This window comes from Pipistrellus kuhlii, unplaced genomic scaffold (genome assembly GCF_014108245.1).
Source record: "Pipistrellus kuhlii isolate mPipKuh1 unplaced genomic scaffold, mPipKuh1.p scaffold_m20_p_16, whole genome shotgun sequence".
In the NCBI taxonomy this organism is placed as follows: Eukaryota; Metazoa; Chordata; class Mammalia; order Chiroptera; family Vespertilionidae; genus Pipistrellus; species Pipistrellus kuhlii.
Window position 1 is genome coordinate 12,562,605 of NW_023425471.1, and position 22,154 is coordinate 12,584,758.

The following is a 22,154-nucleotide window of genomic DNA, read 5'->3' on the forward strand; positions in this document are numbered from 1 at the left end:
TTGAAAGCAACAGCAAACCTGAAATTAACCAGCTCTTAATAGGCTCAACTTGGAATCATTTCGAATATGTTTGGAAATTATAATGCCGCTAGTTGCTCAGGCTGAATAAAAATAAATTCAAATCATCCTACAATTTTCATATATAGTTTCTGGCATACAGTTGAAAATGACCAGCATAAGTAGGGGAAAAGATCATGTAATCAAAATTCAAATGATACTTACCTGGCAGGGGAGATACCATGATATGAAGGTGGTTTTCCCAGGGCGAGGCTTATCCATTGCACTCCAGGTATGCTGGCCCCTGCGATTTCCCCAAATGTGGGAAACTCGACTGCATAATTTGTAGTAGTGGAGGACTGTGTTCGCGCTGCCCCCTGGTTAAAAAAATATTCAAATGAAACAGCGGATAATGGGAATAGAACGTCAAGTTAACAAGATAAAGGACCTCTTAGATAGGCAATAAAAATGGCCTGATATGTTCAAATAAAAAGAAGACAAAATTAAGAATTTTAGGAGAAAAATAAAAATTACAAACAAAAATCAGGTGTTGTTTTATGTATTTGAGGTTCTATAGTTAGGTGCCTACACATTTAGGATTATTGTCTTCCTGACAAATGTATGTGCTGATCATAATGAAATGCCCCTCTAAATCTACCAGTTATATTCTGTTTCTTGAAGTCTATTTTGGCATTGAAATACCCAATAAAGCTTTCTTCTGCTTAATTTTACACGGTCTATTATTTTTTATAGTATTACTTTCATGCTGACAGCATCTTGCGATTTAAATTACTTCACATATAAACAACATATAATTGGGTCCCACATGTCCACGCATTCTGTAACATCCTTTCCTTTATGTAATGAGCTTATGGCTCATCCCAGGTTTCTGGGGCAAGTTTAGTGAACTTTGTACCAATGCAGTGCTACAATTGATGCTACATAAATTCCTGGGCTGAAATTCCAGCCAGCTCACGTTACCAACCTCCACCAGCAGAGGGCGCTACTTTGTTCTTCCTGCCAGTGCTGTTAAGGCACTTCCCTGCTCTCGGTTTCCATCAAGAGCCATTTTCCTTCAACTTTTGCACTTTTGGTAGCACCATAAACGCATAAATGAACAGGCTGTAATGTAAATGACTAGGTTGTAAAGTAAAGTAACAAGTTGTAACCGACAGATCGTCTCATATTTGTTTATGAGGATGCTTTGTAAATCACAGTTTGGGAAGAGAATTTTTCTGGATACAGAATTCTAAGGATAGTTTTATTTCTCTTTATAGTTTTATTTCATAATAAAGATTGTGCTCCATTATCTCAGGTTCTCTTTGGCTTCGGTTGAGAGGGCAGCCTATTTTAAAACGGCGTTCCTATGGTGGTAACATATCTTTACTTCTTAGAGGTTTCAGTTCTGTACACTTCACTAATATTCTTTATGTTGTTTATGCATACCGAATATGTAATGTACTACAAAATATTTTAAAATTTAAATAGCTATTTCATCAATCCAAAATTTCCCATTTGTATAAATAAAAGGATATTTCCTTGGTTTTACAATAGTAACAGAATAAAGCAAAAGCAAAAAACAAACAAACAAAAAAAAAAACCTCACATGAAAAAAGCAAATGCCAAAGCATTCATTTTTCTCTTGCTAAAACATGTAAAATATGCATAGATTATATACAAATTAAATAATTTAAGCACATTCATGAGCAAAATATCAAAATGGTTTGTTATTATTGTTCTGATCCTAACATTGAAGTGGTTAAGAATCTGTAAGATAGGACTTCATTGATTAAAAAAAAAAAACACACAATGAAGTGAAATATTATGTAGAACAAATATTTCTAAATACTGTACTTTTATAATACTAGAGGCCCAGTGCAAGAAATTCCTGCACAAAAATGGGGGGTGTCCATCAGCCCAGCCTGCACCCTCTTACAATCTGGGACTGCTGGTTCCCAACTACTTGCCTGCCTACCTGATCACCCCCTAACCTCTCCCCTGCCAGCCTGATTGATGCGTAACTGCTCCCCTGACAGCCCTGTCACCCCTAACTGCCCTCCCCTGCAGGTCTGGTTGCCTCTAATTGCTCTCCCCTGCAGGCCTTGTCCCCCCCAACTGCCCTCGCCTGCCGGCTTGGTTGGCCTTAACTGCCCTCCCCTGTAGACTTCGTCTCCCCCCAACTGTCCTCCCTCCCCTGCAAGCCTGGTTGCCCCCAACTGCCCTACCCTGACAGCCATCTTGTGACATCCATCTTGTGACCACATGGGGGTGGCCATCTTGTGCAAGGGCATGATGGTCAATTTGCATTTTATCTCTTTATTATATAAAATAGAATAAAATTCTACTTTGGGGAACATATTGAAAAAAAATATTTATATACTAGTAAATATATTAAAACTAGAGTCCCTGTATATGACATCTGTGCACTGTGGGGGCAAGGGGGTGCCTCAGCCTAGACTGTGCCCTTTTGCAGGGAAAGGTTCTAAGCTTGCAGGCAGACATCCCCTGAGGGGTCCTTAATTCTGCTGCGGAGGCAGGAGAGGCTCCTGCCACTGCCCCTGAGATCACCAGCCATGAATACACTGACCACCAGGGGACAGCTCCTGTGTTGAGCATCTGCACCCTGGTGGTCAGTGCGCATCATGGCAACTGGTCTTTCTGCTGTTCAGTCAATTTATATGTTAGGGTTTTATTACATAGGATTTGTGGTTGCCAGCAATCCTTGGCTTTCCTTAACTTCCTTAGCTGCATCACTCCCATCTCTGCCTGTGTTATTACTTGTCCTTCTTCCCTCTCCTTTTTTAATATATTGATACCAGATTTTGGAGGGAGTATTAAATGGTACTGTGTTTTTTATCAATGTTTTCAATTTGCCTCCCCATTTCAATAGTAATTGTTTTTCTATAGCTGTATTTGACATAACTTGTCAAACATGTGCATAAAACATATATATAGCTCAGCAAGCATGGCTCAGCGGTTGAGCATCAACCTATGAACCAGGAGGTCACAATTTCATTCCTGGTCAGGGAACATGCCCAGGTTGTAGGCTTGATCCCCTGTGTGGGACATGCAGGAGGTAGCCAATCAATGATTCTTATCATTGATGTTTCTATCTCTCCTTCTCCCTTCCTCTCTGAAATAAATAAAAATAAATATAAATATATATGTATAAAAGTCAAAATATGTATTTTTAATAGACTACCTTAATATATTGTGTTCATGCTCTATCTACTATGCACTGCAGATTTTACATCCAATCAGATAAATCTTAAATAATTGCAGAATGTCTCTCTAGGACATATTTTTAATAAAAAGCAAGCAAGTTATAATTTATTTAATGTGTTCACAAGCATATAAACATACTACTTATATAAATGCGTATTCATATGTATATTTGTTAAGTTACAGTCTTTACTGCTAATCATGTTTTCTTTCTATGAAAGATATGTACCTGTATTTTTTGAAAAATTTCTACTGATTACACATCTTATTTATAATCATTAAATAAAAAACTGTCACATAATAGCATATTACTGAATCTTTTGAACCATCTATTTTTTTCATTTTTAAAAGTACTTTAGGCCAAAACTGGTTTGCCTCAGTGGATAGTCAGCCTGTAGACTGAAGGGTCCTGTGTTCGATTCCAGTTAAGGGTATGTACCTTGGTTGTGGGCACATCCCCAGTAGGGGGTGTGCAAGAGGCAGCTGATCCATGACTCTCTCTCATAGATGTTTCTAACTCTCTATCTCTCCCTTTCTCTCTGTAAAAAATCAATAAAATATATATATATTAAAAAAATAGTTTAGTATAGTGAGAAGTTATGCTTAAAGCCAGAATTAGAACAGAATTAGATAAGGAAAATATATATATAAGAAAAAATATATAAAATGTATGTGGACAAATAATTTAAATTAGTTATGAACCATTTATAGGAAACTGACTTCTAATTAATAAGTGAAATCATTAAACAAGGGCCATAAGTAAAATTGTCACAAAGAATGCTCTTTTTACTGTTCTAGAATTAAATGTCAAGTTTAATGTAGAATTTATTTAATATTCAGGGGCCTATATTGCCATGATATCAGAAAAATGTCAGTAATCAGGTTTAAAATCCTCTCAATTTTTATCTCATCACTATGTGGAAAAAGACTTAACAGTAAAACTATGATCTTATGTAGGGTTTTCATGCCATTTTTTATGATGTATACAAAATGTTAAGTAAGAATTGCTGTTCAGATAAATTGTACTATATGGAATCTACCAATGTTGACAAATGCAGTTATTAGTTCTAATCTATACTAATAAAAGAGAAATATGGTAATTGACCATCACTCCAAGATACCCACAGCCAATCAGGAGGGAATATGCAAATTAGTGGGGCAAGGATGGCTGCTGCCATGGAGCCAGTTGGAGTGGGTGGGAGGCTTGGGTTGCCTCCAGCGATAGAAGAAGCCAAGCTTCTTGTCCGCCATGGCTGGCCACCGAAGGTCAGAGCGAGTGGGATGCTTGGGTCACCGAGGCTGGCTGTCGAGGGAGGGGCCTGAAAATGGCCCTCAGCCCCTCACCCAGGCTGGCCAGGCCACCATTGGGGAGAGGATCCCCACTGGGAGTCGCGGCCAGCCTGAAAACGGTCTTAGCTGCTTACCCAGACTGGCCATGCCCTTATGGGGTGAGGGTCTTTGCTGGGGGGCATGGCCAGCCTGCAAACAGCCATCAGCCCCTCACCCAGGCTCGCCATGCTCCCCCCAGTGGGGAACTCCACTCCAATGGAGGAGTGGCTGGCCTGCAAACTACCACAGGTCCCTTGCCCAGGCCACCCCGCCCCCTGATCCAGGACACCCTTCAGGGCAAACCAACTGGCCCCCACCCATGCACCAAGACTGTATACTAATAAAAGGTTAATATACTAATTAGACTGGAAGATGTTCCAGCAGACCTTCTGGATGTTCTTCTGGACAAAGCCATGGTGGCAGGGCTGAAGTAGAGGCAGTTAGGGGCCAAGAGGGGAGGGAAGTTGTGGGTGATCAGGCTGGTGCGAGGGAGGGGGGCATTGGAGGTGATCAGGATGACAGTGGGTAGCAGTTGGGGGTGAGCAGGCCATCAGTAGGAATCAGTTGAGGGTGATCAGGCTGGCAGGGGGGCAGTTGGGGATGAGCAGGCTGGCAGGGGGGCAGTTGGGGGCAATCAGGCTGGTGAGGGGGGCAGTTGGGGGCGAGCAGTCAGGCAGAGTGGTTAGGGGCAATGAGGCAGGCAGGCAGGTGAGTGGTTTGGAGCCAGAAGTCCTGGATTGTGAAAGGTATGGCCGACTGCCAGTTTAGGCCTGATGCCTGTAATTATAGGTATCTTTGCCTCCATCCTGATCTCAGGTTGTATTTTTCAATATTTCATCATTAATTATGATATTTGCTATAATTTTTGAGTTTTTTACTTATAACTGGGTAGTAAGTTTGTGAAATGGTTTCTCTGTATCTGTTGTGCTAGTGACATGATTTTGTCTTTTGTCAGAGTTTTGATTTTAAATTGTTAAGCCACTATGAAACCATTCTAGAATTAAACCCATTTTGTCTATGGTTATTATAATTGAAGTGTGTTTAAATTCTGCTTTTTAAGAATAAGTTTTTTTTTTATATATATGTTATCATGATGAAACGGGAAATTTGAACTGGAAATGTGCAGTATCCCCCTGGGCAGTTTGATTTCCCAAGTTCTTTGTCCAGTGCAGTCGAAGAATGAAACCACAGAAGGAAGACAGTATAACAAAGGTGGAAATTTATTGAGAAACAAGCACAAACTCCCATGGGAGGGGGAAACAGTCCCACCAAGTCCCCCTTTCCACAGTTTATAAAGGCTACAGTTTTTGTGCCTTTCAATATCCCTTCTGATTGGTCACTATTCCCTTCTGATTTGGTCACTATACCAACTCCTGAGCTCTGGTCTCATTTGAAGTATGTGAAGTTCTCCTTTATTGTTTTCACATTCTCTCTGGGCTTTTCTTTCTCCCTCTTACTTTGTAAATGTGTACCTCTTGCTACTCCCAGCTCCCTTATCTTATGGAAATATAACTTCTGCTGCTCCCAGCTCCCTTGTCTTATGAAAATGTAACTTCTGCTGCTCCCTTGTTTTATGTAACTTCTGTCTTATGGAAATGTAAGTTCTGCCATTCCCAGCTCCCTTGTCTTATGGTAATCTACTCCTTTGCAACTCTGTAGCCCTATGTTTTTTCCATGGACCCCTTAATTTTTTAAAAATATTTTTAATTGATTTTTTTACAGAGAGGAAGGGAGAAGGATAGAGAGCTAGAAACATCGATGAGAGAGAAACATCGATCAGCTGCCTCCTGCACCACCCCCCCACCTGGGGATGTGCCCACAACCAAGATACATGCCCTTGACCGGAATCGAACCTGAGACCCTTCAGTCCGCAGGCTGACACTCTATCCATTGAGCCAAACCTGTTTTGGCATAGACCTCTTAATTTTAAAAAATTTCTTAAACCTGCCTATTTCACCCCTAAAACTTCCTTTCAAAGATTCCTATCAACTACTGATTTTTCTTTCTTCTTTATGCCCTTATCAGTTTAGTATAAAATTTAGAGGGATGGATATAATTAAATATTTTGTTGAGTGTTTTTTACTGTTTTCCCTTTTACTGTTGTTCTTTGTGGAAGAGGTTGTGCAAGATTGGTGGTATTTATTTCTGAATTTTATGGAAAATTTCACACAATTAGATCTCAGGCCATAGAAATAATTTGTAGGAAGGATTTTCATTTAGATACAATTTAATTAAAACATAGGATTTTCTATATTTCTTGTTTTGTTAAGCTATTTTTTTCTGGAATTTTCTCATGGCATATGATTTTAAATCTATATAATAAAAGCCTAAGCAACTTTTACAGTGGGCATACCTATAGGCCTTTGCAACTCTCCAGTCTGCATTACCTGTAAACTGCTCATTTGGGCAGTTTAATATCTTCCAGCTTTCCCCTAGTTTTATTCTCAGGAGGAAGGGTGGGCAGAAATATCTTATCTACCATAATTGGAAGAAGATGGCTCTGCACATACTATTTTTGAAATGTGATTTAGTTTTAATTATTTTTCCTCCTTTAATCAATTATCCAATCTTTTGCCAAAAGGTGTCTTTAGTTCCTTACATATGCCAAGTATGCAGCTATATTATTAAAATATAGCCTAATGGGAAACATACAATTAAATATGGAGTATATTATAGAAGATAAGTTTTGTGGTAAAATTTTATGCTAAAATAACAACCAAAATGTAACTTATACCTATTTATATTGTATTTACTGATTATTCAAAAGTATCATATGATTTCACTTATAGGTGGAATCTAATGAGCAAAATAAACTGATGAACAAAATAGATCCAGAGACATAGAAGCATGAACAGACTAATGAATCTCAGAGGGCAGGTGGGGGTGGGTGGGGAGAGATTAACCCAAAAATTTATATGCATAACCCATGGACACAGACAATAGTGTGGTGAACGCCTGGGCGGAGGGGGTCAATGGAGAAAAAAGGGGAGACAGCTGTAATACTTTCAACAATAAAGATAAATTTTGCCAAAACTGGTTTGGCTCAGTGGGTAGAGCGTCGGTCTGCAGACTGAAGGGTCCCAGGTTCAATTCCGGTCAAAGGGATGTACATTGGTTGCGGGCACATCCCCAGTAGGGGGTGTGCAAGAGGCAGTTGGTCGATGTTTCTCTCTCATCGATGTTTCTAGCTTTCTATCCCTCTCCCTTCTTCTCTGTAAAAAATCAATAAAATATATATTAAAAAATAAAGATAAATTTTTAAAAAGAGAAGAAATTACTTTATAATATACTTAATAACAATAAGAAACACATTAATTGAACATTTATTGTGCACCATTCTGGGTGTTTATTTGGTAGTTACAAAGTAGTCACAGGAATGTCAAGTTCAATATAGTCAATAATATTGGAAATATAGTCAATAATATTGAAATAACTATGTATGGTGCCCAGGTGGGTATGGGAAATATCAGGTGGGAACATGCTGTAAAGCACATGATTGTCTAACTATTATGCTGTACACCTGAAATGAATATAAAATAAAGTTGAATGTAAACTGTAAATGAAAAGAAACTTGACATATGAATCTTTAAATGATCTTGATCTATTAGATTAAGTTAGTATCAGTTCATATATCGATATGTGTAACCTCACAAGATGATTTCACTTATTCTCTTCATTTTTTATTCTTTTGTCAAATATTTTATTTAAATATTCTTATTTAAAAACATAAACCGATTATATATAATTTATTTTTGGCCTTTTATTTCCCTAAATTTAATTTGTTGTATATTCAGTTAAATGAATAAAGCTTACACTTACACTTAGATTAATTTTGCAAATTATACTATTTATCATTTTTACTTCAAGGAACCAGTTTGGTTCTTTTACAAAAAATAAAAAAGTAGTCTTTTATATTTATCTACATATTTCCTATATCTAGTCCTCTTCTTTCTTTTCTTTAGTTTCTCTCAGGTATTTTTGTGTTGTGTTTTTTGTTTTTTTTCCTATAAGATTGAAGAACTTCCTATAGTTTTACATATTATTTTTTAAAGGGAAAATTGTCTCAAGTTTGTTTATGTGTCTCTATCTTATTTCATTCTCCATTTGAAAGGATAATTTTGGGGAATGAAGAATTCTGGGTTAATAGTTTTATTTTTTCTTTCAGCACTGGAAAGTTGCTACTCCATTTCTGCCATTTCTCTAAGGATTCTGTTGAGAATACAACCATTATTTAGGTCATTGTTCTTGGTGACTAATGTGCTTTGTTTTTCAGAATTTTTTGCTGGTATACATTTATACACTTCACTGAAATATGTATATTTCACATAGATGTCCAAGATACATTTTACTGATAAAATATTTTAAAAATTTAATAATGACTTTATCAATCCAATATTGCCCTTTATTAATCCCACCTGCCCTTTATATAAATAAAGATATTTTATTGGATTGACAAGAGCAACAAAACAAAAGAAAAAAAAATAATGTGAAAAAATATTTTACAAAATCCAAAATATGTAATTTCATTGACTGATTTGAGAGAGAGAGAGGGAGAGAGAGAAAGAGAGAAACATTAATTTGTTTGCCATTTACTTGGCATTCTTTGGTTGATTCTTGTATGTGCCCTGATCTAGATTTGAACATGCAACCTTGGTGTATCAGGATGACATTCTAATCAACTGAGCCAGGGCTGAAAATATTCAGTTTTAATTGTTCATTAAAAAATATACAAATATCTGAACACATTGCATATAAATTAAAATGAGTTACGCAAATTACATACAAAATACCAGAAAATTTTATTTTAATTGTTAATTTGATACTAATATTAACATGTATGAGAAACTCTATGCAAACATATAAAACTCTTGATAAACAATAATGTTACATACTAATTAAAGGGTAATATTTTATATATATAATATATATTATAATTATTATAATATATTAATATATAATATATAGTCATTATAATATATATTATAATATATTATAATATATTATATATAATTATTATAATATATTAACATTCAATTTGGCAGACATAGTCTATGTCTGAATGATTTAAATAAATAGTGGAATACATTTATAACAGGATATATATATATATATATATATATATATGACTGAAAGTAAAAAGGATATCTTATTTATGTGATTTATATATACAGGATATATTAATTTTTATATTTCAAATATTAATGAGACAATAGACTAACAAATAGAATAGTAAAATAAATTAATATAATCAAAATCAGAACAAGGAGCCCTAGCTGGTTTGGCTCAGTGGATAGAGCATCAGCCTGGGGACTGAAGAGTCCCACATTCAATTCCGGTCAAGAGCACATGCCCAGCTTGTGGGCTCGGTCCCCATTAGGGGGCATGCAGAAGACAGCTGATCAATGATTCTTTCTCATCATTGATGTTTCTCTCTATCTCTCCCCCTTCCCATCTGAAATTAATAAAAAATATATTTTAAAAAATGAGAGCAAGAAAATGCCATCATCACTTGTCTTTGGCAGAGAATCAAAGGCAGGCTACAGAGTGGGAACGCTTTTTGGTGGGAAAAAGGGCAAACTTCAGGTGTGCCCTGATTGGATGTAGTTGGCCTGGTAAGGGTAGAGGTGGGGCATTGTGTATATTTGGTTTGGGGTCTTATTTGATTTTCTCATGTTCATTGAAGGTTAAAAGTAGAACCAAAAAGTAGGGAGGTTGGCAGTGACTGATCAGGTCCTCACTTTTTTGGGCCAGGTTCTGCAGAATTTGTAGTCTGGCTTCAGGGGTTGGTTGCTGCAGAGGCTGTGGGTCAGAGTTCTGTTTTTTTATGTGATCTGGTCATTGTACGCCCCCCCCCCCCTTTTATCACTTTTATGTATGGTCTGATCTCTGATCATTCAGTCTCTAACAATAAAAAAAAAAGGTATGGAAGGCCAATTACCATATTCAATATGCTTAATAATATTGCATTTTAAATTAATAGTAAGATACTCTTTTAACTGTATACCAAATCATTGAGGGAGAAAAAATGACACTGGGGTTTTAAAAATTAAATTAGCATTTTAAAGCAAATTTTAAAAATGTCTTACCCTTTCTTAGCAGTTATTTTCCTCCCAATATTATAGTCACAAATGTGCACAAAAGTATGGTTAAAAAATGATAAAAGATCTATTTTTCAGTAAGTTATATTGTGTTCATTTTTTTCATTGTTAAAAATGTCACTTTAGTATTGTTGACCATTTTTCAGTTTAATTAATTGATCATACTTTAATTTTTATGTTTTATGTTTTGTTTATATTTCTGCTTTATTTTCCTATTTTGTGAAGTGTATTATCAAATCTTAAATTTTCAGGACTTCCTCCTTTGCATTAATGATATACACTTTCCCTTAGGCACATGTTTTGATGTATCCACATGATTTTAATAGCTTCATTGAGGTATAATAGATTTAAAATAAACTGCACAACATTAAAATAAAGGGTATAGGTTTTGAAATGCCTGTATAGTTATCAAGCCATCACCACAATTCAGAGTGTGTAAATATCCATCTCCCTCTCACAAAGTTGCCTTGTTCACCACTGTACTTCCCCTTCCTGTTCCTACCCAAGCTGCTCTCTCATTCATATGCTGTGAACAGTCTTGCACAAGTCTTTGTGTGAACATATACTTTTTGTTTGTTGATTTGGAAAAACCATCAAAAAAAGGAGTGGCTGCAACACTTGACAGGTGTGTATTTAATTTTTTGTAGAACATGTCAATGTCTTGCAATATGATTGTACTATTTTACATTCTACTAGCAGTATGAGCTCCATTTGCCAGTATATGCTCTGGTTAGTTTTTAAAAAAATATTTTTTATTGAATTCAGAAAAGAAAGGAGAGTGAGATAGAAACATCAATGATGAGAGAGAATCAACGATTGGCTGCCTCCTGCACACTGCACACTGGGGATCAAGCCTGCCACCCGGTCATGTGCCCTGATGGGGAATCGAACCATGAACTCCTAGTTCATAGGTTGATGCTCAACCGCTGAGCCACCCTGGCCAGGCTGGTTAGTGTTTTTCATCGGAGACTTTCTAATTGGTGTGCAGTGATATCTCACTGTCACTTTAAATTGCATGGCTATAACCAAGTATTAGTGCCTTCTGTTCAAGGTATCTCCTGTAAATGGAGAACATGCATGTAACCCTGAACCTAACCCTCTCCTTCTGATTATATTTAGAATGCATAGTTTGTTTTTTTTATTGTGTACTACATTTTCTGTATAAAATGCTATAGAGGAACTAGGAGATTCTGGATGATTTTATTTTTGTCCTGGGAGCATTTTCTTTGAAAGGCAAAGTGAGGTAGTTCATCTCATTTCAATCAATACTTCAGTCCTTTTGAAGCTGCTTGTCATGTTTTGTGAGGAATTTTCTATTTCTGGTTCACATTGACACTGAGAACATAGCCCATCAAGGATACCGAATCAGTCCTTGAGTTTTTCCAGATACTCTCAGCTCTGGTGGGCCATGAACTCTATCAGTTTAATCTGCTGGGCTGGTGAGACTGCCGAAAGCCCTGGTCCGCTGCTCAACTTCTCAGCTAAAACTTTCTACTTAGCACCTGGGCTTCTTCGTTACCACCTTGGAGTCAGTAAAACAGACCTGAGGGAAAAGGGTTACCAGACCTGGGTCTCATCACTTGAGCTTCCCTTCTAATTAATGAAATGTGGGATTGGGGGTACACACTTTTCTTTTTATTTATTTAATTTTTTAATAATAGTTAAATATATTTTATTGATTTTTTACAGAGAGAGGGATAGAGAATTAGAAACATCGATGAGATGAGATGAGATAGAATCATTGATCAGCTGCCTCTTGCACACCCCCTACTGAGGATGTGCCCGCAAGGTATATGCTCTTGACCAGAATCGAACCTGGGACCTTTCAGTCCACAGGCTGACGCTCTATCCACTGAGCCAAACCGGTTTCAGCCAGGGTGCAGACTTTTCTTCCATGGGTCCTTTCTTGCCCTACGAGGTTTGAAGAATAAACTCGCTGACTGAAGGCTTCTTTAATAAAAATGTAGAAGTTTACTGGAAGCATATACAAACTCCATCCCTCAAATGGAAAAGGCTTATTCTCTCTTGCTCTCTAATAGGAAAAAATCTAAATAATCTGGCCGAGTCGCTTTGTCTCCAGGTTTATAAAGGCTGCAGTTCTTTGTCTGAACTTGACCCTTTCTAATTGAACCCTTTTTAAATTTAGGAGCCCATGCTTTCCTCATTGGTCACTCTGCTAGTTCCCAAGTCTAAAGCCCACTTGGTGCCCTTCGCATATCCATCTGATCTGTTCAAGTTGGAGTTGCTTTTGATCTCCCTTAAGGCTCTCTCAGTTGTCGTGGCCTGAGATGTTTTATTACCCCTATGGCTCTCCCAGCTGCTCAGGTCAGCACTGCTTTTGATCTTCCTTAAGTTTGCTTTAATTGCTCATTCCAAAGATACCTCTGTCCTTCCTGGACCTTCCCTCCCCGTCCGATCTCCTTAATTAAGCTAGCTAGCTAACCCTTATCATTAAGATTCAGTTTCTTCAAATGCTTGCATCCTTGAGTTTGTAGTGTCTTCAAACAAAATATTGAATATCTTTAAGCCTTCATAGTTTTTCTCAGGAGGATGGTTGAGTAGAAAAGGTTGGCGTGTCATTAATGGAAGAAGACAGCTTAATACATACTGTTTGGGGGAAATGTGTTTTTGGTTTTAGTTGTTTGTTTTTTCTTCTATAGCCCATTAAGTCCATCTTTATATCAAAAAGATAAAATAAATTTATGGCAACAATCTACCCAATCAGTGAAACTCTTCTTTTGTTTAATGCACTCCAATTAATTTTTGTTTTAATAATTACTTGAATGTTTTCCCAGTTTCCAACATGAGCCAGATATGGATTATGTGGTAGAGGTACATTATTGAGTTATAGCCTTGTGAAAAACAAACAAGTAAATATGAAGTATATTGCAGGTGATATGTTCTGCAGCAGTAGCAATCAGAATATTACCTATGCCACTTTACATTACGTTCACTCTTTGCTCTAGGGACTAGCACGTGAATCCTTTACCTACATTGTTCTACTTCTACTTAGGAATGTTCCACTTTGTGTAAATGTAACTTCCCAACAGTATAATCCATTTGCTCTCTCTTTTCTTTGTTCTCTTTCGTCATATATATTTTTTGTAAAATAACTTATGCTGTGTGAATACAGTGAATACTATGTAATTTTTACACCCAATCAAAATGGTTGTTGCTACAGTTGCTGAAGTATTGCTAATGTTGAAATGCATAAGAATATATATATATACATATATATATATATATGACTATATATATAGTCTTATGTAATTGCAGAAGATATATCAAAGGCATATTGTTAATAAAAGAGAGCAAGTTGTACTTTATTTGTGTTACAAGTTATTAATGTATTACTTATGCCAGTATTTTTGTATATACCTGTTTATATTATATAAATACTTCCCTACTAATCATGGTTAGCAGGGAAAATGTATGAAGAGATGCATTTCTTTTTTGGGGAAACTTACACTGAGCATGTGCCACATTGATATTTAGTAAAAGGAAACCAAATAGTCACATGAAATCATATCGCTAATGATTTTCTGAAAGAGTCACTCTTTTTAAATTTTTTTTTCTCTTTTCCTTTTTCTTTTATAAGGTAGTACAGAATAGCCAGGAAGTTATGTTTAAGGCCAGAAATAGAACAGAGTTAAAAAAAATAAGTAAGAAAGCATACAGAGAATTTATATAAAGAAAATAATATGATTTATAGTGAAATATTTAGAAGTACCTCACTTCTAATTAGTTGGTAAGATCATTAACCTGGGGACCATAAATAAAATTGGCACAATGAATGCTCTTTAAGATTGCTCTGAAAGGATTAAGTAGCAAGTATATTGTGAGGTTTGTCATCTATCTGGGGGCCTCCAGTACCATGATATCAGAAAAACAATAACAATAATCAAAATTTAATAATTCCTGAATTTTATCTGATAAATATATAAGACAAAACCTTTAAAATATTATAACTGGATAATCAATGGGTCCATGCTGCCTGTCACTACTTGAGCCAATTCAGCAGAGACAGGGTTGAATCATATGTGAGCATTTATTTAAATAATGCAGGCAGTGTGGGAGAGCAGCAGGTCATGCACAAAAATCTACTCTGCCCCCCACCACAAGCCGGATGCTTATGTTGGGTAAGAGGACAAAGATTACATGGGGAAGTAGGCATAGGATATGTCAAATGACAGTTAACAGATAATGCAGGCTGGAGATTTGCAAAAGCCTGAGGGTTTTCAAAGGGCTGGGCGGGGGCCTCTCCAAAGGGCTGGTGGCTCTGGTTTCTGCAGCACAGTTGTTAAACTTTCCATAATAATAAGCAGCTCCAGCCAAAACCGGTCTGGCTCAGTGGATAGAGCCTAGGCCTGCAGATTGAAAGGTCCAGGGTTCGATTATGGTCGGGGGCATGTACTTTGGTTGCGGGCACGTCCCCAGTAGGGGTGTGCAAGAGGCAGTTGATTGATGATTCTCTTTCATCAATGTTTCTAACTCTCTATCCCTCTCTCTTCCTCTCTATAAAAAATCAATAAAATATATTAAAAAAAAATAGGCAGTTCCAAACGGGAGGACAGGCTGCATTTCTAGGTGAGCTCTCAGGTCCCTCCTACAATTCCCAGCCAGGTTAGACTGCCTTCTTTAATCAGAACAAAACAATCACCGTTAACAGCTGATCCCCAATATTCTATTTCCGCTCCTATCAATATGACCTTGTCTTGTAAGGTTTTTGTACCACTTCTTATGAGGTATGTAATGATGCTTAGTAAGAGTTTCTATTCTATAAAAATGCATTTAGGTTTAACCCTATGGAATTCTGCAATCTTGCTAAATTCGCTTATCAATGCTAATATATTTGCCTATAGGTTGCTTTTCCATATCCTACAAATGAACATCTGCTCTGTGAATAAAGGTAATTTCTTTTCATTCTTTTCAATCTTTATGCATTTTCTTGCATTTTTTCCCCTGTCTATGCCCTCCCTAAAATGTTTAGTAGAACTGGTGATAGTAAGCATTCTTATCTCTTTTAAGATCTCAGGGGGGGGGGGTTAGTACTTAACCACTAATGATATTTGCTGCAGTTCTCAGAGTTTTTTTTTTTTTTTAAACGTAACTTGATGGTAAATTTTGTCATATGATTTCTCTCTATCTATGGTAATAGTGACATGATGCTGTGCTTTCATTTGTCAGTTTCATTCTGAAGTGTTACCTCAACAATAATTCATGTTTGGATTCTAGCCAGTTGGTTCATAGACATATAACTGAAGCATTTTGGGGTTATGTATGTCCTTTGACAAACATACTAGTAAGTTGGTTTTCTGAGGATATAAATCTTTGTTTTTAATTTCTTATAATGTCTTTATCATAATGGTGTAAAGTGTATAAAGCTTATATGAATTATTTTGGAAAGTGTTTCTATTATGTGAAAGAGTTTGTGCAAGATTGGTGTTATTTCTTATTATTTGAAAAGTACATGACCTCAGGTGCCAGGATTTGGAATTCATTTGTAAGAGTGTTTTTCAATACTACAGGCAAAGCTTGTCTGTGAGATACAGGCCAATTGAGACTTCTTAAGTTTTCTTGATTTGTTAAGCTGGGTTTTCTTGGAACAATCTCCTCTAGTCATATTTTTCTGAGGGTTTTTTAAAATTGTGATTTGGTGTTGAATTTTGTTAATAATTTTTCTTCATGGATTGATATGATCATGGGATTTATTTTCTTTAGCTTATTTATATGGTAAGCTGCATTGATTGATTTTCAGTTATTGAACCAGCCTGATAAACATGGAGTTAAAACCTGGTATATAATATGTATGGTGTATCATTTATATGTATACTAGAGTCCCAGTGCACAAAATTCGTGCATGTAGGGTCCCTAGGCCTGGCCAGCAATCAGGGCCAATAGGGGCCTTCCAGCTGCTGGCTGGGGCTTTCCTTCATTCCATGTCGCCCCCCTGGTGGTCATTGCATGTCATAGCAAGTGATAGAACTCTCAGTCTCCTGCTGAACTCCTGTGGGGACACTTTGCATATTAGTGTTTTATATATATACTAGTAGCCCAGTGCACAAAATTCACTCACAGAAGGGTATCCCTTAGCCCAGCCTGCACCCTCTCCAATCTTGTACCCCTCAGGGGATCAGGCCTAAACTGGCAGTCAGACATCTCTCTTGCAATATGGGATTGCTGGCTCCTAACTGCTCACCTGCCTGCCTGTCTGATTGCCCTTAACCACTCTGCCTGCCGGCCTTCTCACCCCCAACTGCCCCCCTTATGGCCTGATCACCCATAACTGCTTGTGCCTTGGCCCCACTGCCATGGCTTTGTCTGGAAATATGTCCATAAGATCTTCTGGTCTAATTAGCATAATACCCTTTCATTATAGTATAAACACTAGAGGCCTGATGTGTAAGAGTAGGCCTTCCTTCCCCCAGGCTGCCTGCGTCAGCTTCCCTCTGGCACCAGGGACCTTGGCTTCCCTCAGAGAGGGAAGCCCTGCCTACCTGCCATAGCCTACTGGTCAGTGGCCTTGGCCTCCCTTTGTGGGAAAATCATGGGGCGATGGCCAGGCCCCCAATTAATCACATCGCATCTGCCTGGCAACTGTATGTATCATAGCGTGGTCCCAGATGGTCATCCGGATGGTCATTCAGATGGTCATCTGGATGGTGATTCCACTGTTTGGCCAAATTTGCATATTATGCTTTTATTATATAGGATAATTCTATTTGCTAATATTTATTAAGAATTTTGTGTCTGAATTCAAAGTATATTAGTCTGTAATTTTCATTTTTGTAGTTTCTTTCTCATTTTGTTTTCAGGGGGTGGAAGTCAAGGCTCTCTACATGCTATCCATTAACTCACTTGGGGCGAGTGCTCTTTACCATCCATCAAGGATGAAAGTCTAAGATATGTACTGAACCATCTCTGCAACTAGAAGGGCATTTTGGGGTGACAGCCTAGTAAGGGTGGAAGTTTAGGCTCCTCACTCGGCCTTTACTGGCATGGATGAGGATAGTGTTCAACTATATTGCAGCTATTGTCTAAAAGTTTGAATAGTGTTAGGTTGTTCTTTTCCAGCTTTTTCTCTACAGAAAGCATGCTTTTGTTGCAGCTTTTTGTCTGAATCTTTTGGCGTTTCTGTGCTGCCAGATTTTTCAGCTGGAGTTCTGGAAAATGTATAAGGCAAAACCAAACAAAACAAAATGGGGGGGGGGGGTTGTTTTGTTCACTGGGTTCTGAGAACCCTAACAAGTATCTTTCAGAGCCTAGTTTATTTTGTAGGTAACATCCAGATTTTTAGCTATACTTAAGAGAAATAAGGAAAGTATGTCTATTTCCTCTTCTTAGAAGCAGATATCCAACATTTTTGTAGCCAGTCATCTTCATAAGCAGTAGACTTGTTTTGGCCATCATTTGCTTAATTTCTTTCAATTGAATTATTTCATTCATCTCATAAATATTTCTCCAGTTCCCACCATGTGCCAGGTGTGGGCCATGTGCAGCAGTTACATTATTGAGAGACAGCTTAGTGGGAAAACAGACAAGCAAGCATGCAGTATATTATAGAAGATAATTTTGTGGCCATTTGTAATGCATTAATAAGAACCAGCATATTACCTATATATTTTTGTGTTATTTTTAGTGGCTTCTCAGGGGATTGATATCTATTTTTTAAATTTGTTTTCCTTGATTTTGGAGAGGAATAGATAGGAAGAGAGAGATAGAAACATCAGTGCTGAAAGGGAATCATTGATTGGCTGCCTCCTGCATGCCTCCCACTGGGGATCAAGCCCACAAACCTGGCATGTGCCCATGACTGGAATCAAACCCAGGACCTTCAGTGTGCAGGCTAATGCTGTATACACTAAGCCAAACCAGCTAGGGCTCAAGGGATTGATGCTTGCATTCCTTTTTTGATCTTATACTTAGAATTATATATGTTTTCTATAATATACAATACTTTTATTCTTTGGCAAAATATGTTTTACATGCAAAACTATTTATATAGACATAACACATATAATCAATTAGGTATTTTGCAATATACTGTATAGAATATAAGTGAAAGCAGGGAGTGTTTGTGCATCTATATCTTCCTGTCTAGCTAGACCTCATATATGTATAATAATTTTGGTAATCAAGTAATTAGGAAATGATAAAGTAGTTTCAAAAGGGAATTCTTATGCTAAGCAAACTAAGCCAGTCAGAGAAAGATAAATACCTTATTACCTCATTAATACATGGAATCTAAAGAACAAAATAAACTGATGAGCAAAATGGGTACATGGGACAGACTGACAGGTCTGAGGAAAGATGGAGGGTGGAACTGGATGAAAGAAGGTGGAGAGATTAGCCAAAGAACATGTGAATAGCACATGGACACAGACAGTAGTGTGGTGAGGGCCAAGGGGAAGGGGTGGGAGCTAGGTGGAGGTGGGCAATGGGGGGTGGGAATGGGGTACATCTGTAATAGTGTCAACAATAAAAATTTTTAATTAAAAAATGGAATTAGTAACATCCATCAAAGGATGTACAAAAAATAAGTATAAATGGGCAATTACCTATTAAGCATGCTTTATCTTTGAAGTAAATTATTTAAGTAACAGGGTACCTATTTTATATTGAAACCAGTTTTTTGGGGAAGCATTTCAGTATTTTTAAACCATGTTACAAATTTATCTATATTATCCACCACTTACAACTATATCAGACACAGCTACTCACACATGTGCATTAAAGTATCCTATATAATAAAATATATGTACACATATAATAATTTAATAAAAAATAAAAATAAAATAAAAGTAAAAGACAGTAAAAAAAAAAAAGAAAGAAAGAAAGAAAGAAAAGTGGTCTGGCAAAAACCGGTTTGGCTCAGTGGATAGAGCATCAACCTGAGGACTGGATGGTCCCGGGTTCAATTCCGGTCAAGGGCACATACATTGGTTGTGGGCACATCCCCAATGGGGGGTGTGCAGGAGGTAGCAGATTGATGTTTCTCTCTCATCAATGTTTCTAACTCTATCTCTCTCTCTCCCTTCCTCTCTGTAAAAAAAATCAATAAAATATATTTTTTAAAAATAAAAAATACATAAAAGCCTAATATACTAAGTGTCCTCTTGTAATTCAGGCTCAGGGAACCCTCCATCCCCATGTGCATGAATTTCATGCACTGGGCCTCTAGTGGATAAATAAAAGTTAAAACAACTATTTTGATAAATTATATAATATTATGTGTATACCATGAATACTATGCATTATTTACAACTAATTAAGAAGATGTTACATATTTACAAAATATATCTTCAAGGTATATTGCTAATGATGAAATCAGATGATAATTTATATACACATATGCATACATGTATGTAAATATATTATTCATGTTAATTTATGCATATGTTTATGTCTGTTATACTTCTCAGCTAATGACAATTAATTCTGAAGTGTAGTGTATCATCATTTTCTGAAAAATTTTATACTGTATACATGCCATCCATGTATGCTACAGACTGAATGTTTGTGTACCAACATTCATATGTGATGACATTAGGAGGTGAGGACTTTGGGAGGTCCTAGAGAGCTCTCTCATCACTTCTACCATATGAAGTTACAGGGGAATATGATTGTCTATGAATCAGGAAGTAGGCTGTCACCAGACACTGGATGTGATGGCACCTTGATCTTGGACTTACCAGCCTCTAGAGCTGTGAGAAATAAATTTCTATTGTTCATAAGCTACCCAGTCTGTGCTATTTTGTTAAAGTAGTGTGAAGGGACCAATATAACATACATAATTAAAGATATAAATAAAAAAATAATAAAACATGCAATGATGCTATATCATCAATAAAATTTAAAGGATCTACACTTTGCTGTCTTATGTTAAAGTAGTCCAGATTGAGATAAGACATTATGAAGAAGTTAGACAGGAGATTTAAAAAAGAGAAAGGGAAAATAATAAGCAAAATTAAATAAGATTTGAGGAAAAATAATTTAATTTGTAAAGTTAAACTCATAGTAATATCATTAAGCAAGGGTTATTAGGAAATTGGTCACAAAGAATAATCTGTTTTGTTGTTCTAGTAGAATTAAATGTTGAGTGTATAGTAAATATATTGGGGTCTCTATTATCATAATAGAAAAATAAAATGACAGAAATAAGGGTTAAAACCTTCTCAAGTTTTGTCTGATCAGCATATGGAAAAAGGCTAAGGATATAATCTTATGCTATAGAATTTTTGTGCCATTTTCCCTTTTTTAATTTAATTTTTATTTAAGTATAGTTGGTATATATTCTTATATTGGTTATATTAGTTTCAGGTGTACAATATAGTGATTCAACATTTTTATGTGCCATTTCTTATGATATATGTAAGAAGGTTAGTAGAAATTAATGTTCTTTGAAAAATGTGTTAATATTTAACTACGGAATCCAAAAGTCTTGCTAAATTTACTATTTAATTTCAATGATAGATGAGGTTTTTTTAATATTTCCCTATTAGATATAATATTTGCTGTTATATATATAAAAAATAAAAACCTAATTGACCTTTACAGTGGAACGACCAGAATGACTGGTCGCTATGTTGCACATTGACCACCAGGCGGCAGGCGCTCAGTGCAGGAACTGCCCCGTGGTGGTCAATGTGCTCACACAGGGTTAGTGCCACTCAGCCAGAAGCCAGACTCACAGCTGGCAAGTGCAGCAGCAGTGGCGGGAGCCTCTACCACCTCCATGGCAGCACTAAGAAGCAGTGAACGAAGTTGTAAGGAGCAATGAGCAGGCAGGCAATAAGGAGTGAGAAATCCTGGACTGAAAGAGAGCTTAGGTAGGGCTGAGGGGGACTCCCCGTCCCGTGCACAAATTTTGTGCACTGGTCCTCTAATATATACCCTGTTTCCCGGAAAATAAGACAGTGTCTTATATTAATTTTTGCTCCCAAAGATGCGCTAGGTCTTATTTTCAGGGGATGTCTTATTTTTCCATGAAGAAGAATACGTATGGTACACATTTATTGTTAAATGAAAATAAAGGAAATTTATTACCTCTTTACGGTACGGTAGTATGGTAGTTGTCAACACAAACCAGAAAAACTGTGAATCCTACAGTATCAAGAATTGACTCATTTATTCAATGACAATCATGTCATCATCTTCTGGAAATTCCTGAATTTCCTGGTGAATTTCTTGTGACTCCATTTCTTTCAGAATCAGTGGACCAAATCTCTCATGTTTAGCCTAGGGGGGCCTTATTTTCGGGGGGATGCCTTATATTTCACTCAGAAGGAAACCTGTAAGTAGGTCTTATTTTCGGGGAAACACGGTGTGTGTGTGTGTGTGTGTGTGTGTGTGTGTGTGTGTGTGTGTTAGAGAGGAAGGGAGAGGGAGAGAGAGATGGAAACATCAATGATGAGAGAGTATCATTGATAGGCTGCCTCCTGCATGTCCCACACTGGGACAAAGCCCACAACCCGAGCATATGCCTTGACAGGGAATCTTGACACTCAA

The 22,154-nt window shown here is 36.9% G+C and overlaps 1 non-coding gene across 1 annotated transcript; it reads left to right on the forward strand.

Moving 5' to 3' along the window:
• Positions 1-214: 214 nt before the first annotated feature.
• LOC118720283 lies at positions 215-377 on the forward strand. Its single transcript, XR_004988383.1, has one exon. It is a non-coding gene; the product is annotated as a U1 spliceosomal RNA (small nuclear RNA).
• The last annotated feature ends 21,777 nt before the right edge of the window (positions 378-22,154 follow it).